This window comes from Muntiacus reevesi, chromosome 1, assembly GCF_963930625.1.
Source record: "Muntiacus reevesi chromosome 1, mMunRee1.1, whole genome shotgun sequence".
Taxonomy (NCBI): Eukaryota; Metazoa; Chordata; class Mammalia; order Artiodactyla; family Cervidae; genus Muntiacus; species Muntiacus reevesi.
In genome coordinates, this window is record NC_089249.1 from 134,947,044 (window position 1) to 134,960,579 (window position 13,536).

The 13,536-nt window shown below is 35.6% G+C and overlaps 1 protein-coding gene across 2 annotated transcripts in view; it reads right to left on the minus strand.

Annotated features, from left to right (window-relative positions):
• LRRC7 (leucine rich repeat containing 7) overlaps nucleotides 1-13,536 on the minus strand; it is a 455,066-nt gene that overhangs the window by 204,296 nt on the left and 237,234 nt on the right. The gene's annotated exons all lie outside the window — the stretch shown is intronic.

Consider the following 13,536-nt stretch of genomic DNA (forward strand, 5'->3'; position numbering starts at 1 on the left):
ACTAACCAGAATACTATCTTCAAGTCTTGACTACATACAGAAACTCTGGAGGCATTGTTGACTCAAATCTTAAAAAAATTTGGTTCCTTCATCTTTAAAACTCATGTAGCCATTATCTTATAAGATTTTTATCAGCAGCAAATGAAATACTACTATAATTCAGACTCTTTCAGGCACTCAGAAATGCAAAAAAAAAAAAAAAATCTGTGTACTCTTTCTCTACTCAGAAACTGTTTTTCAAAGATTATTATGTGCTAGAGAGTCTTCTGGGGTCTGGGAAATAGCACTGTATGAAAAGAAAGAAAAATTACTCCTTGAAAGGACTCTACTTCTAGTGCAGATGATAATGACAATAAGCAAAATGATTAAGTAAAATAAAATAATATTCTAGAAGGTTGTAAGTGCTATGAACAACACTTAAGCAGAGGAGGAAGATAAGAATTCTTATAACAGGATTGCAGTTTCTAACAGGGTGATCAGGTCTCATGGAGAAGAAATGTGAGTCTAGTGTACTGATTCGACTGTACACCTTTATCCTTATGGTAAACACATGTGGGTCCGGGGCCTATTTCCCTGTCTCACACAGGAATCTAACAGGTGTGAATTCCCCTTACAAATGACTGGCCTAGTGATCACAACCATAGGTCAGGCAGCAAACATCAGGACTTGGTTACAGTTTGAGTCACATTCATTATCACTTGTGAACCAAGTAACCTGCTGATTATTCAGATTCATTTGTAATGTTCACCTAGTTATCTGAAGTTATAATGAGCAAGTTCTAATGAAAATGGTACTCAATTGTGTTAAATGATGCTTACCAACCTATGTTCATATTATATATGTAAAAGGGTAGAAATGTGTAAAATAGCCATGACTGTTACTTTTATCATTGCTACTTATGCTGCCTGTAACATTCTACCCACAAATCTTTGCAAAGCTGGCTCCTTTTCAACTCAGCTCATATGTTTCCTCCTCATATCCCCGAGTTAAATCTCCCTTCCCATCTTCACTTTGTATATTGCCCTGTTTCATTTTCTTAACACTTACCGTTGAAAGTATTTAACATTTTTATTTTAATATTCAATACTGAAAATTAAAATACTTTTTGTTTACTTCCTAATTATTTCCTCCCTGCTAGATTCAAGCTTCATGAGAAGCCAGTAAATTGTCAGTCATACAAACAGCTTCTCAGCTAGTGTTGGTTTAGTTAAGATATTCATTTGTGCATGAGTGAGTGACTCTTTACCAGGGAGATGTTTGAATTCTAGAAATATTTACAAAGAAAAATCATTCAGTTTTTACCAGGCATCTACAACTAAATAACAGCTGCCAAAGAGATATCCTAATAGGCCTGAGTTAATGAATATTGTAATGAATATACATTAGCTTACTTATTAAGAATTATGCATAATATTAAAGGCAGATAAGGCTGAAGTTTATTTGTCTTAGAATATCTATATCTTGTGTTAAGTTTACTCCTGACATTTCAACTAGTAGGTTTTAAAAATTCTAAATAATAAAAAATACTAAGTGAAATATTTAGGTGAGTTTTTCATTTTTTTTTGGATATCTCAAATATAGCAACAAAACTCTAAAAGGAAAGCAGTCTAGGACACAGAATCAATCCAGGCACCCTGGGTCTAAATCCCAATTCTACCTCTCACTAGCTGTTTGACTTTAAACCAACAAGAATATCTTTGCTTCTCATCTGTAATATGGGAATGATAGTAAGAATCCTTACATTATAGGGTTATTCTAATGATTAAAATAAGTTAATAAGTTAAAGCACATAAATAGTGCCTGACATATGGTATGTGCTCTTTAAGAGTTAAGTACTGAAAAACTTAGGGAAGAATTTCAGAGTTGGAAATATTTTAAGAAATTATTGAGGTCAGAGTTTTTGAAGTTTTCCTAAGGACTTATGTGCTGCATGATTTAAAAAAAATTCAGATGGTTAGTACATTTTGGCAAATCTTGCTTAAAAAATGTCAAATAGGTTTCTTATCAGCAGGATTTCTCATAAAATATACAAATGCATATTATGATTATTTAACAGATTCATTTTGACTATTTCCCATATATATGATCAAAAACATTTCTCTTTTCTACAGGACATTTCTTAGTCTCAGTTCAGTTCAGTTCAGTCGCTCAGTCATGTCCGACTCTTTGCGACCCCATGAATCGCAGCACGCCAGGCCTCCCTGTCCATCACCAACTCCCGGAGCTTTCTTAGACGAGGATAACATTTTAAATGATTTTTTGCAGATGAAATTGTGTTCTTCTCCATCCTAGTCCATGAAATCATAGACATATACTTAGTGCATGAAAACACAAGCCTGGGTGTCTTCCTGTCATGAGTACAGGATTTAAATTTGAGCAAGTCATCCTCATTTGTATGCTTGAAACTCTGACCAATCAGGCTCTGCCTCTCAGGCCCCAATATTCACTTCAGGCTCTCCTTGCATTTATAACTATTTTAGACATGTTCCCCGGTCTGACGTTCACATCCTTCTTTAAAAGACCATGTTGATTTTTGCCATTTGGTCTTATGCACTGCAACCTCAGGAAAAAGGAATGTTCCCGTCTCCTCTCTAGAGGAGACTTCGTGACTTGTTTAAGGTCACATGGAAAGTTAGTGTCAGGGCAGACATAGGACCTCTCTTTCCAGCAGCGGCTAGTCATCTAAATTTGGCCTGAATTATTTGGCTTGACCCTTGTTTAAATATGAATGTTTTTAAGAAAAGTATATGCTCTAAAGCTGACTGTAGTCTATGCTAGGGGTCAACAAACATTTTTCTATTTAAGGCTAGATAGGAAGAGCTTTATGTTCTGTGGGCCGTATTGTCTCTGTCTCAATTACTCAGTTCTGCCATTGCAGTGCAATGCCATATGTGACATGTTAACAAATGGAGATGATTGCTTCCCAATAAAGTTTTATTCATAAAAAGGGGGTCACCAAATTTGGAACATAAGCCATAATTTTCCACCCCCTGGTCTATATCAGTCTAGATAGCTCCATGTGTTTATGACATAAGCCTGGTCCCTAAGAAATATCTAAGTCTTCAAAACTTTATATAACAGATAAATTAAGGACTGGAAATATTTATCATTAGATAATTGCCACTAGATAACTATATTTATATACTATTTGAAATTCTTATTCTTAGGGTACATGTTACTGGAATCTAGGGGCATTTGTTCTTAATAGTGTCATTTGGTTGCACTTATGAAAATTAAATCCTTACTAGAATGCTATTACTTTATAGCATTTATCCAATTGCAAATCTGATAAAAGATTTCAGTTAGAGCAATTACAGGAAATAATGCAATATCTTGGTACATCTGTCACTTCGATAAAATTGTATAATCTGTGATTTGCTTTTTATCAGATTCAGAGGTTTTATCTATTTAAGTGTACAATTACTTCTGAAGCCACATTAACTTGGCAGGATTTTTGTTCCTCCATAAATTCCCAGTGCAGTAACTTGGGTTTGCTGACTCTTGCAAGATTCTGCAAATTTTTGGCATGGGTTTATTCATTCCTGCTTTTAACTTGTCTTTCAAATGTTCTCAGACACTCTCTAATTAGTGGCTATTCATGTCACAAGGATAGGAAAACTCGCCTCAGTTCCTACTGTCTGATGTTTCTCTCTCATTGGAACTTAGGGAAAGATTATACTATCTTTCCATTTTACCTTATCCATCTCCTATGTTAAATGGACATTTGCATTTTATACTTTGGACATGCCAATTCTACCACACTATTGGGTCCTTCTCTTGTTCACAATTTTTCTTTAAATGAACCTTATATTATACATTTTGAGATAAATCATTTCTTATGACACATGTACTGAGGATAAGAAGGCCCAGGAATTGATATTCTTTAAAAATGCAACACTGGCATACCTCATTTATTTTGAAGAAATGTACATTCACTATCTTTACACACCAGAAAAAATCTAAAATCTAGTATCCAATAACATAATTTCTATGATAAAATATTTTCTATAAAAATTGTCCCTTAATGGCCTATATAGGAAAAGAATGTTAAAAAGAAGAATGGATATATGCTTATGTATAACTGATTCAGTACGCTGAATACCTGATAACACAACATTGTAAATCACATTGTAAACACAACTAACACAACATTGTAAATCAACTATATTCCAATAAAAATTTAAAAAAATTCGATTGTTGCTAAATCCTAAGCCAATGTTACAGTTACAATATTTATGTACTCTCCATCATATCCATTCACTTTCCTCCTAAGAAGAGCAACAGAAAGCTAAACTGGCTCCTTGGATGTCCCAGAAGGACATGTAACCACACAAAACATCTACTATTTTGTTGAAGAATATTGAGAAGACTTAATTTTTAATTCTAATTAAGCAATTTTTGAATGCTTCTAATTAAAATATTTCTACTTATAGTATTTAAACTATTAGTAAAATATTTAAAATATATAATTTATATCAAACTGTCACATACTTTCAGTGTGTCCTTGGGAAATATTTTTTCCTTGTAAATATTCAACATTTAAAAGTTTAAGCTGAAAAAAAATAAAAGTTTAAACTGGTTTCTTGACGTCATATTGAAAAATTTTTCTTTCCTATAATTACATATCTCTATTTTAATGCATAGCATGAAAAATATTCTGTATGAAGAAATAAACTCACAGGTAACTTCTGAGGATAACATCTAGTTCATATAGTAAGATAAACTTCTCCAATGAAGAGTAAAACAGTACTTTGTGAACATCAACCAGATATAAGACAGTATCTGCACTGCTCTAATTAGATTGAGAAGGCTAAATTTCATTACTCTCTCTCTAGTCTTCTTGGTTTATGACAAGAACCAACCATTCATTTACTCTGAACATAAATTTTCCCACTGACCAAAAATTTTTGTGCATCCCTAACTCATAACAATGCAACAACAAAAAAATTGTACACGACTTTTTGAACTCTTTCTGAAGGGACGGTGACATATGAGCAGAAACAACAATTATCTCTGTGGATGACCACACTGGAAGAACTGAAGCTCCTAACTTGCACTGAAGCAGTCCCATCAAGAGGTTATGGGAAATACAGTCAACTCTGAAGATGTTCATCTGCACTAGAATATGCTGCAACCTACACTGTATACTCATGAATAGGTTTCAAATGCTACTGAAAAAACACTCAGGCAAAGCTGTTTTAAAACTCCTATAGTTTTAAACTGAGCAGGGATCCTGTGTGTTTTATGAGACCCTTTTCACATACACACACACACATGCACACACACACACAGGCTCATGGTTTCAGGCTCATTATTTCTTCCTATTATTTGATGAAAAAATTAAAACCTGCCACATTGGGCTTTCTAAATATTCATGTACTTTTAGATAGATCTGGCCTTAGAGTGTTGATATACTGACTGATGTATAATACAGAAACAAACCTGTGACTAAGATGTCATAGAATTTGAACTTTAGCAGATAAAGACCTTTGAAAATAATCTGCCAAGGTAGCCATGGCTGGTTTCCCAGGCAACTGTCATTTCCTTTCTCTTTCTTTCTTCCTTGCCAGCAGTATCAGACTGCATCAGAAACTGGAAATGCCAAAGAGTTACTAGGCAAACCTCCTCTGCAGCTAGGATATAAGCTTATGACTCAGTTCTGGTTATGAGAATAGAAAGAGGAAGAAAAGAGATTCTGAGGGAGATCCTAAGAAAAAATTTTCCCCTTGATTTAAAAAGAGGGAGAGAGGCATGAGAACTTTCCCCCTGTCCCTCTTTCTCCTCTTTTTCTCATGTTTGAAAGAAAATGTGAGGTCTGGAGTTGTGGCAGACACTATGAAACCATGAGGCAACAAACTCAAGGATGAGAACAAACATGCTGGGAATAGCATGTAGAAAAATCGAAAAAGCTTTTGGTAAAATCATTAAGCCACTGAAACCAACCCTGAAACTACTTCTCTCAAGGATTTGTTATAAGGTACCTATTACTTAAAAAGCCACTTTTACTCAGAATTCTGTTTCTTACTGCCAAAAGCATATTTCTAAGTACACTCCTTCTACCAAGCTATTAAGTACCTCTAAGAGTGTCACATGGCTTGTTGGTGGCAGATATAAAATAAAAATAGAAATCTGTTAAATCCCAGAAGTGTCTGATATCTCACTCATTAAAAAAAAATCTTAAAAAAATCCTGATTTATTAATTTGAATTTTAGGCAAAAGTGTAAAAGAAATAGTCTTAGCACTTTTGTTCTTGATTAGCAAAGACATTTTTTGACAATACAAAGCTAGTGCAGAAATGAATATCTTACTACTTAAATTAAGTACAAAGGTGTTTTGGGGACATTTAGAGATAATATGCATTTTAAATAATTTAAAAAGAAATAGAAAATATGTATAAGATTATTTGCATAGCTTTTGCAGCTTCAATTGATTTTATTTTTTTCTTCCACATATATTGAGCTGTAATTGAAATACAGCACTGTATAAGTTTAAAGATGTACAGCAAGATGATTTGACTTATTTTTATCATGAAATGATTACCATAATAGGTTTAGTGAACATCCATCATTTCATATAGATAAAAAAAGAGAAGAAAAAGAAAAAGAATTTTTTTTTCCTGTGATGAGAGCTCTTAGTATTTACTCTCTTAGTGACTTTCATATAGAACACACAGGAGTGTTAATTACATTAATCATGTTATACAACACACTCTTCCTGCTGCTGCTGCTGCTGCTAAGTCGCTTCAGTCGTGTCCGACTCTGTGCGACCCCATAGACGGCAGCCCACCAGGCTCCCCGTCCCTGGGATTCTCCAGGCAAGAACACTGGAGTGGGTTGCCATGTCCTTTTCCAACACATGAAAGTGAAAAGTGAAAGTGAAGTCACTCAGTCCTGTCCGACTCGTAGCGACCCCATGGACTGCAGCCCACCAGGCTCCTCCGTCCATGGGATTTTCCAGGCAAGAGTACTGGAGTGGGGTGCCATTGCCTTCTCCACAACACAGTCCTAGTACTTATTTATCTTATAATTGAAAAATTTGTATCTTCAACAACCTCCTTGCTTTCTCCCCTCTGGTAACCACAGATTTGATCTCTCTTTCTATGAGATTGTTTGTTTGTTTGATTTTGAAGTATAATTGACCTACAACACTATGTTAGTTCTTGGTGCACAACATAATGATTTGACGTTTCTATACATTACAAATTGATCATCATGATAAGTCTAGTTACCGTCTGTCACCATAAAAAGATATAATGTAATTATTAACTATATTCCTCACAACCCAGATAATCACGATGGTGTGATTACTCACCTAGAGCCAGACATCCTGGAATGTGAAGTCAAGTGGGCCTTAGGAAGCATCACTATGAACAAAGCTAGTGGAGGTGATGGAATACCAGTTGAGCTATTTCAAATCCTGAAAGATGATTCTGTGAAAGTGCGGCACTCAATATGCCAGCAAATTTGGAAAACTCAGCAGTGGCCACAGGACTGGAAAAGGTCAGTTTTCATTCCAATCCCAAAGAAAGGCAATGCCAAAGAATGCTCAAACTACTGCACAGTTCCACTCATCTCACATGCTAGTAAAGTAATGCTTAAAATTCTCCAAGTCAGGTTTCAGCAATACATGAATCATGAATTTCCAGATGTTCAAGCTGGTTTTAGAAAGGCAGAGGCACCAGAGATCAAATTGCCAATATCCGCTGGATCATTGAAAAAGCAAGAGAGTTCCAGAAAAACATCTATTTCTGCTTTATTGACTATGCCAAAGCCTTTGACTGTGTGGATCACAATAAACTGTGGAAAATTCTGAAAGAGATGGGAATACCAGACCACCTGACTGACCTGCCTCTTGAGAAACCTGTATGCAGGTCAGGAAGCAACAGTTAGAACTGGACATGGAATAACAGACTGGTTCCAAATAGGAAAAGGAGTACATCAAGGCTGTATGTTGTCACCCTGCTTATTTAACTTAAATGCAGAGTACATCATGAGAAACGCTGGGCTGGATGAAGCACAAACTGGAATCAAGTTTGCCGAGAGAAATATCAATAACCTCAGATATGCAGATGACACCACCCTTATGGCAGAAAGTGAAGAAGAAATAAAGAGCCTCTTGATGAAAGTGAAAGAGGAGAGTGAAGAAGTTGGCTTAAAACTTGAGAGTCCCTTAGACTGCAAGGAGATCCAACCAGTCCATCCTAAAGGAGATCAGTCCTGAGTGTTCTTTGGAAGGACTGAAACTCCAATACTTGGGTCACCTGATGCAAAGAGCTGACTCATTTGAAAAGACCCTGATGCTGGGAAATATCGAGAGCAGGAGGAGAAGTGGATGACAGAGGATGAGATGGTTAGATGGCATCACCGACTCGATGGACATGACTTTGAGTAAACTCCGGGGATTGGTGATGGACAGGGAGGCCTAGCGTGCTGCGATTCACGGGGTCGCAAAGAGTTAGACACGACTGAGCGACTGAACTGAACTAAACTCCCACTGTACATTTCATCCTTGTTATTTATTTTATAACTAGAAGTTTGTACTAACTTCCTTCACCCATTTCACTCATCCCCTTGATGCCTTTCCCTTCTGGCAACCATCTTTTCTCTGTATCTATGACTGTTTCTTGTTTGTTTGATCCTGTGTTTTGGTTTTCAGATTCCTTGTATAAGTGAAATCATATAGTATGCATCTTTCCCTGTCTGACTTATTTCATTTATTAATAACATAATACCTTCGAGGTCCAACAATGTTAGAAGTAATTTGTTTTTTTCTTCCTGAATTTGACTTATCAAAATTCTAGTTTTTCATTTTGACAATTTCATTTTCATCAATTATTCTGTGTGTTTTGGTATGATTTCTGTTTACAATTACAACTTTTCAGAAACAATGACTGTTCAGAAACAAATAAGTCTATATATATTCTGTTTAATTTACTTTTTATTACTTTATAGTTTCAGAAATAAGGTAAAGATAATATTTTTCAAATCTGTATACCTTTTCACTTTTATATTTGTTATATATTCACATATTTTCATATATATTTCATATATATTCATATTTGATATATGAATATTCAATATATGAATATATTCATGAAAATATATATTCATATATATTTATATATATATAATTTTTTTCTAAATTCAGCTGCTTCTTAAAATATTTGCCTCAGACTCAACTAGATTTTTTTCTTCTATGTATTTACTATGAGAGATTCTTCCCTTAATATTTGAATGCTAAAACCTACATTACTGGTAGTTTTTATGGTGTCTATCAATACATAGAAATAACATTTGATTTTATTTAATAATTGGAGTGATATATTCTTTCAGCTATATATGATTACTTAAAATAGCCATTAAAAACAGATTCACTTGGGATAACTTTTTGATTGGCCTTAAACAGGACTAATTTCTTCCCCCATGGATATAATTTGGCATAAAGTCTATCATGCTAAAATATAACAATCAGTAGTTACAAGTTGTGAAATAAAATATAATACAATAGCTACCAGAAATAATGAACTGTACAAGAGAAACCAAATAGAACAATGGGTAACACATAAACTCAAGATGAGACCATTGTGAAATGTGCCTCATAATGAAGACTCATTTGAAAGAACTGTTAAAGACACCAAATTCTAATACCACTATTTCTTATGGGTAATTATATAAAATCAGTCTTGCTTTTAAAAAGTCATAAGTTCAAACAGTGTTTCTCAACATACTGTCAAAAATAATATTTTTGAACCTGAATTATACTGAGGAAAGATTCACTTTTTGTCAATGTTACAAAACACTTAGCTAAGTGCCCAAAGAGAGAGAAAGGTCTGATACTTCATATTATTGTCATTGTAGACAAAGTAACAAATTGATTACCTCCCTTTTGTACTACCCTGAAACTTCACTTTACAAATTCCTTGTAAATTAAGCCTTTTAAATTTATTAAACAATTATTTCATTAATGTAACAAACATCTATTGAACACAAATCAGATGCCAGGCTAAGGGCTGGGACTAACATGTGGTCAATGCCTTCAGGTACCTTACAACTTAGTGAAATGGATGTAAAAACTTAAAATTAACAATAATAATGGATAATTGGAAGTTTTTCTTATGTGTATAACAGTAATTCAAGGATTTATACAACAAACATAGTCCCTGCTCTGATGGAGTTTATATTCTAACAGAAAATTCAGTTCAATGATTTTGAAATTAATGTGCTAATTTATTATGCCTGCAACTCATGTTGCCCAGAAAATGTCAGTGTTGTAAGAACTTGTAATTCAGGAACTGACCCAGAGTTGGCTTCATATTGGATAATATTGGAATTAGGGCTAATGAGATGAAGAGTTCAGTAGACAGAGAAGGCAGAAAGGAAATATCAAGCAAAGGACACAAGCATTAGCATTCTCCAAGGTATTGAAGTATTTGACATGTTTGGGAAATAGAGAAGTGTTTTCTCAATAAAATGCTTGGCAACAAGAAGGGACTCCAAGGAGTTTTTTGTTTCCTTAACGTTAAAGACTGAGGAAGACACAGAAAGTTCTTTCTCAAAGCAGTTCACTCATGGGGGAGACTAGTTCAGAGAATAACTCCCCTGTGAGGCCACAGTGGGTCATGTTTCCAGAGTCAAACTGGACCTTCACACTGTAAGTAGAGCTCACAGGTCTTAGGGATGGAGAACCATCAGTGCCGAAATAAGAAGATGGAGCCCACCACACTTTAAGAAAAGGAAGGATTGATTGTCCCAATAAAGCTGTTAGAAAGAACCTGCCTCTAACGTCTCTATCTCCTATTTCGATAAATGCTACCACTACCTTCCTTGTAGTCTAAAATAGAAACCTGGAAGCTATTCCTAACTTTTCTTCCTTTATCACCCTCCAAATCAGTCAATTTCAAGCATCTGTTTATTTTACCTCTGTTATATGTCTTGAATATATGTTCTCTTTTTATCTTCTCTACCTGACCCAGAAAAGGCTTCATATCATGCTGACAAAGGTCTGTTCAGTGAAAGCTATGTTTTTTCCCAATATTCATGTATAGATGTGAGAACTGGACCATAAGGAAGGCTGAGTGCTAAAGAATTGATTCTTTTGGATTGTGGTGCTGGAGAAGACTCTTGAGAGTCCCTTGGACTGGAGATTAAAAGAGATTATAGCAGTCAATCCTGAAGGAAATCAATCCTGAATTTTCATTGGAAGGACTGATGCTGAAGCTGAAGCTCTAATACTTCTACCACCTGATGTGAAGAGCTGATTGATTGGGTGAGACCCTGATGCTGGGAAAGACTAAAGGCAAAAGGAGAAGGGGATGGCAGAGGATGAGACGGTTAGATAGCATCACCGACCCAATGGACAGGAATTTGAACAAACTCCGGGAGATAGTGGAGGACAGAGGAGCTTGGTGTACTGCAGTCCACATGGCCACAAAGAGTTGGACATGACTTAGAGACCGAACAATAACAGCATCAGATGATATTAGAATTAGGGTTTAAAAGATGAAGAATCCCTTAGCTGCTTTCACTTGTTACTTTACTTACAACTAACTTACTTCTTGGTTTAGCACCTCTTACTTCATGGGCTATGGTGACCCAGGGCTTTGTAACAGCCCTTTGCTAGTTGCCTACCTTCAGCTTTCAGCTTCTTCTGATCCATATTTATCATTGTCACAAGAGTAACCCCCCAAAATATGTCATTTCTGGGCACAGAAATAAAATTATTTCAGGGAAATGTCCAAATTCCTCAACACTGTATTCAAGGAAATTATAGTTTGACACCAGTCTACCTTTCTGGTTTTACTGCCTATAATCCCCCTATAGATATTATTATCTACAGCCATTTATAGTATCCTAAATTAGCTACGTTCTATAATGGAAGCCATTCTCTGGTAGATTTAACTTTGGAGGTCATGAGACTAAATTGAGCCCCTTTAAATATGTCTCAGAAGATGCTGCAGATTAAAAAATACAATTGAGATGAACTGCATTTTTATGAAAGGAAATTATTAGTGAAAATATTATTATGGTTTTGCCTCTTGAAAAGTATTATGCTATCAAAGGAATATTATAAGAAAAAATGTTGTAATTTTTCTAGATCAGAAAAAAAATCCCACCAAACCATTTTGGTTTGTATGCAACCAGTATGAAGTCTCTCATGAGAAGCTGAGCAATAGAAAATAATATTTCAAAATCTATGTAAGAGATATAATATATAACATGATGACTATGGGGAACACTGCTGAATGGTATATATGAAAGTACTTGAGAGGAAATCCTAAGAGTTCTTGTCTTAAGGAAACAAATTTCTTCTTTTTTTACTTTTTATTTTTATGCCTCTAAATGAGATGGTAGATGCTAACTAAACTTATTGGAGAAATAATTTCAGTATATACATATATATGCACACATATACATATATATGTTGTTTTTCATGCCCTCAATCTTTCCCGGCATCAGGGTCTTTTTTCCAATATGTCGGCTCTTCACATCAGATGGCCAAAGTATTGGAGCTTCAGCTTCAGCATCAGTCGTTGCAAAGAATATTCAGGGTTGACTTCCTTTAGGATTGGCTGGTTTGATCTCCTTGCTGTCCAAGGGACTATCAAGAGTCTCCTCCAGCACCACTATTCAAAAGCATTAATTCTTCGGTGCTCAGCCTTCCTAAGGTCCAATACTCATACCCATACATGACTACTGGAAAAGCTCTACCTTTGACTATGAGGGTCCTCTTGTGGAACAGAATTGACCAGTACCTTGAACTTGGCTCTCCAACTTCTATGAGAAATAAATTCCTGTTGCTCAAGTCATTCAGTCACAGGAACCTGAGCTGACTAATAATATTTGGAAATTACAGGCTTGGTAATTTTTTAAATTGGATGCCCAACATCTGGCATTTTGGTAATTTCCACTTTAGGAATCTTGGTAGGAGGCAAAGCTTACCTATTGGCAAAGGAACAGCAGGCCTGACAGCTGACAGCTGGTAGCTAGCCTGGCTCCTACCACCAAACCATAATATTTCCCTGCTGATCATAAGCAATTTCACAAAATTATCAGTTGAGGACTCTTACAGACAATGATACAATAAAACAGAAATAAGTTGACTACAAAATCAGACCTGGATAGAGACCAAAGCAGACCTCGTGCTTCTATTACTATGAGGTGTTACTACCTCTCCCATGCAACTCCAATTCCTTTCCATTCTCCTGATCTCACAGGTTAAAAAATGCCCAAATCTCCAATAACTGAATGTCCCACTTTCAGAGAACACCTGATCCAGAAAAGACAAACATGTACTCAAACCTTCTCCAAAATCACCTAGAAGTCTGTCCTAACTCCCTCTTACTGGGCTACTCCATGGTTCTCCATGGAATGCAGCTTCCCAGGCTGCAGCAATTAAACCTACTGTTGATGAGTAAGTGTAGCGGTGGTTTTTGGCTGTTGGGGATGAACATCCCTTTTAGAAGCCAGGCATCTTGTTTTCAAGTTTCTCTGGCTGGCATCAGTGAGTTGGGTACAGGGGCTTTACGTCAGACACATG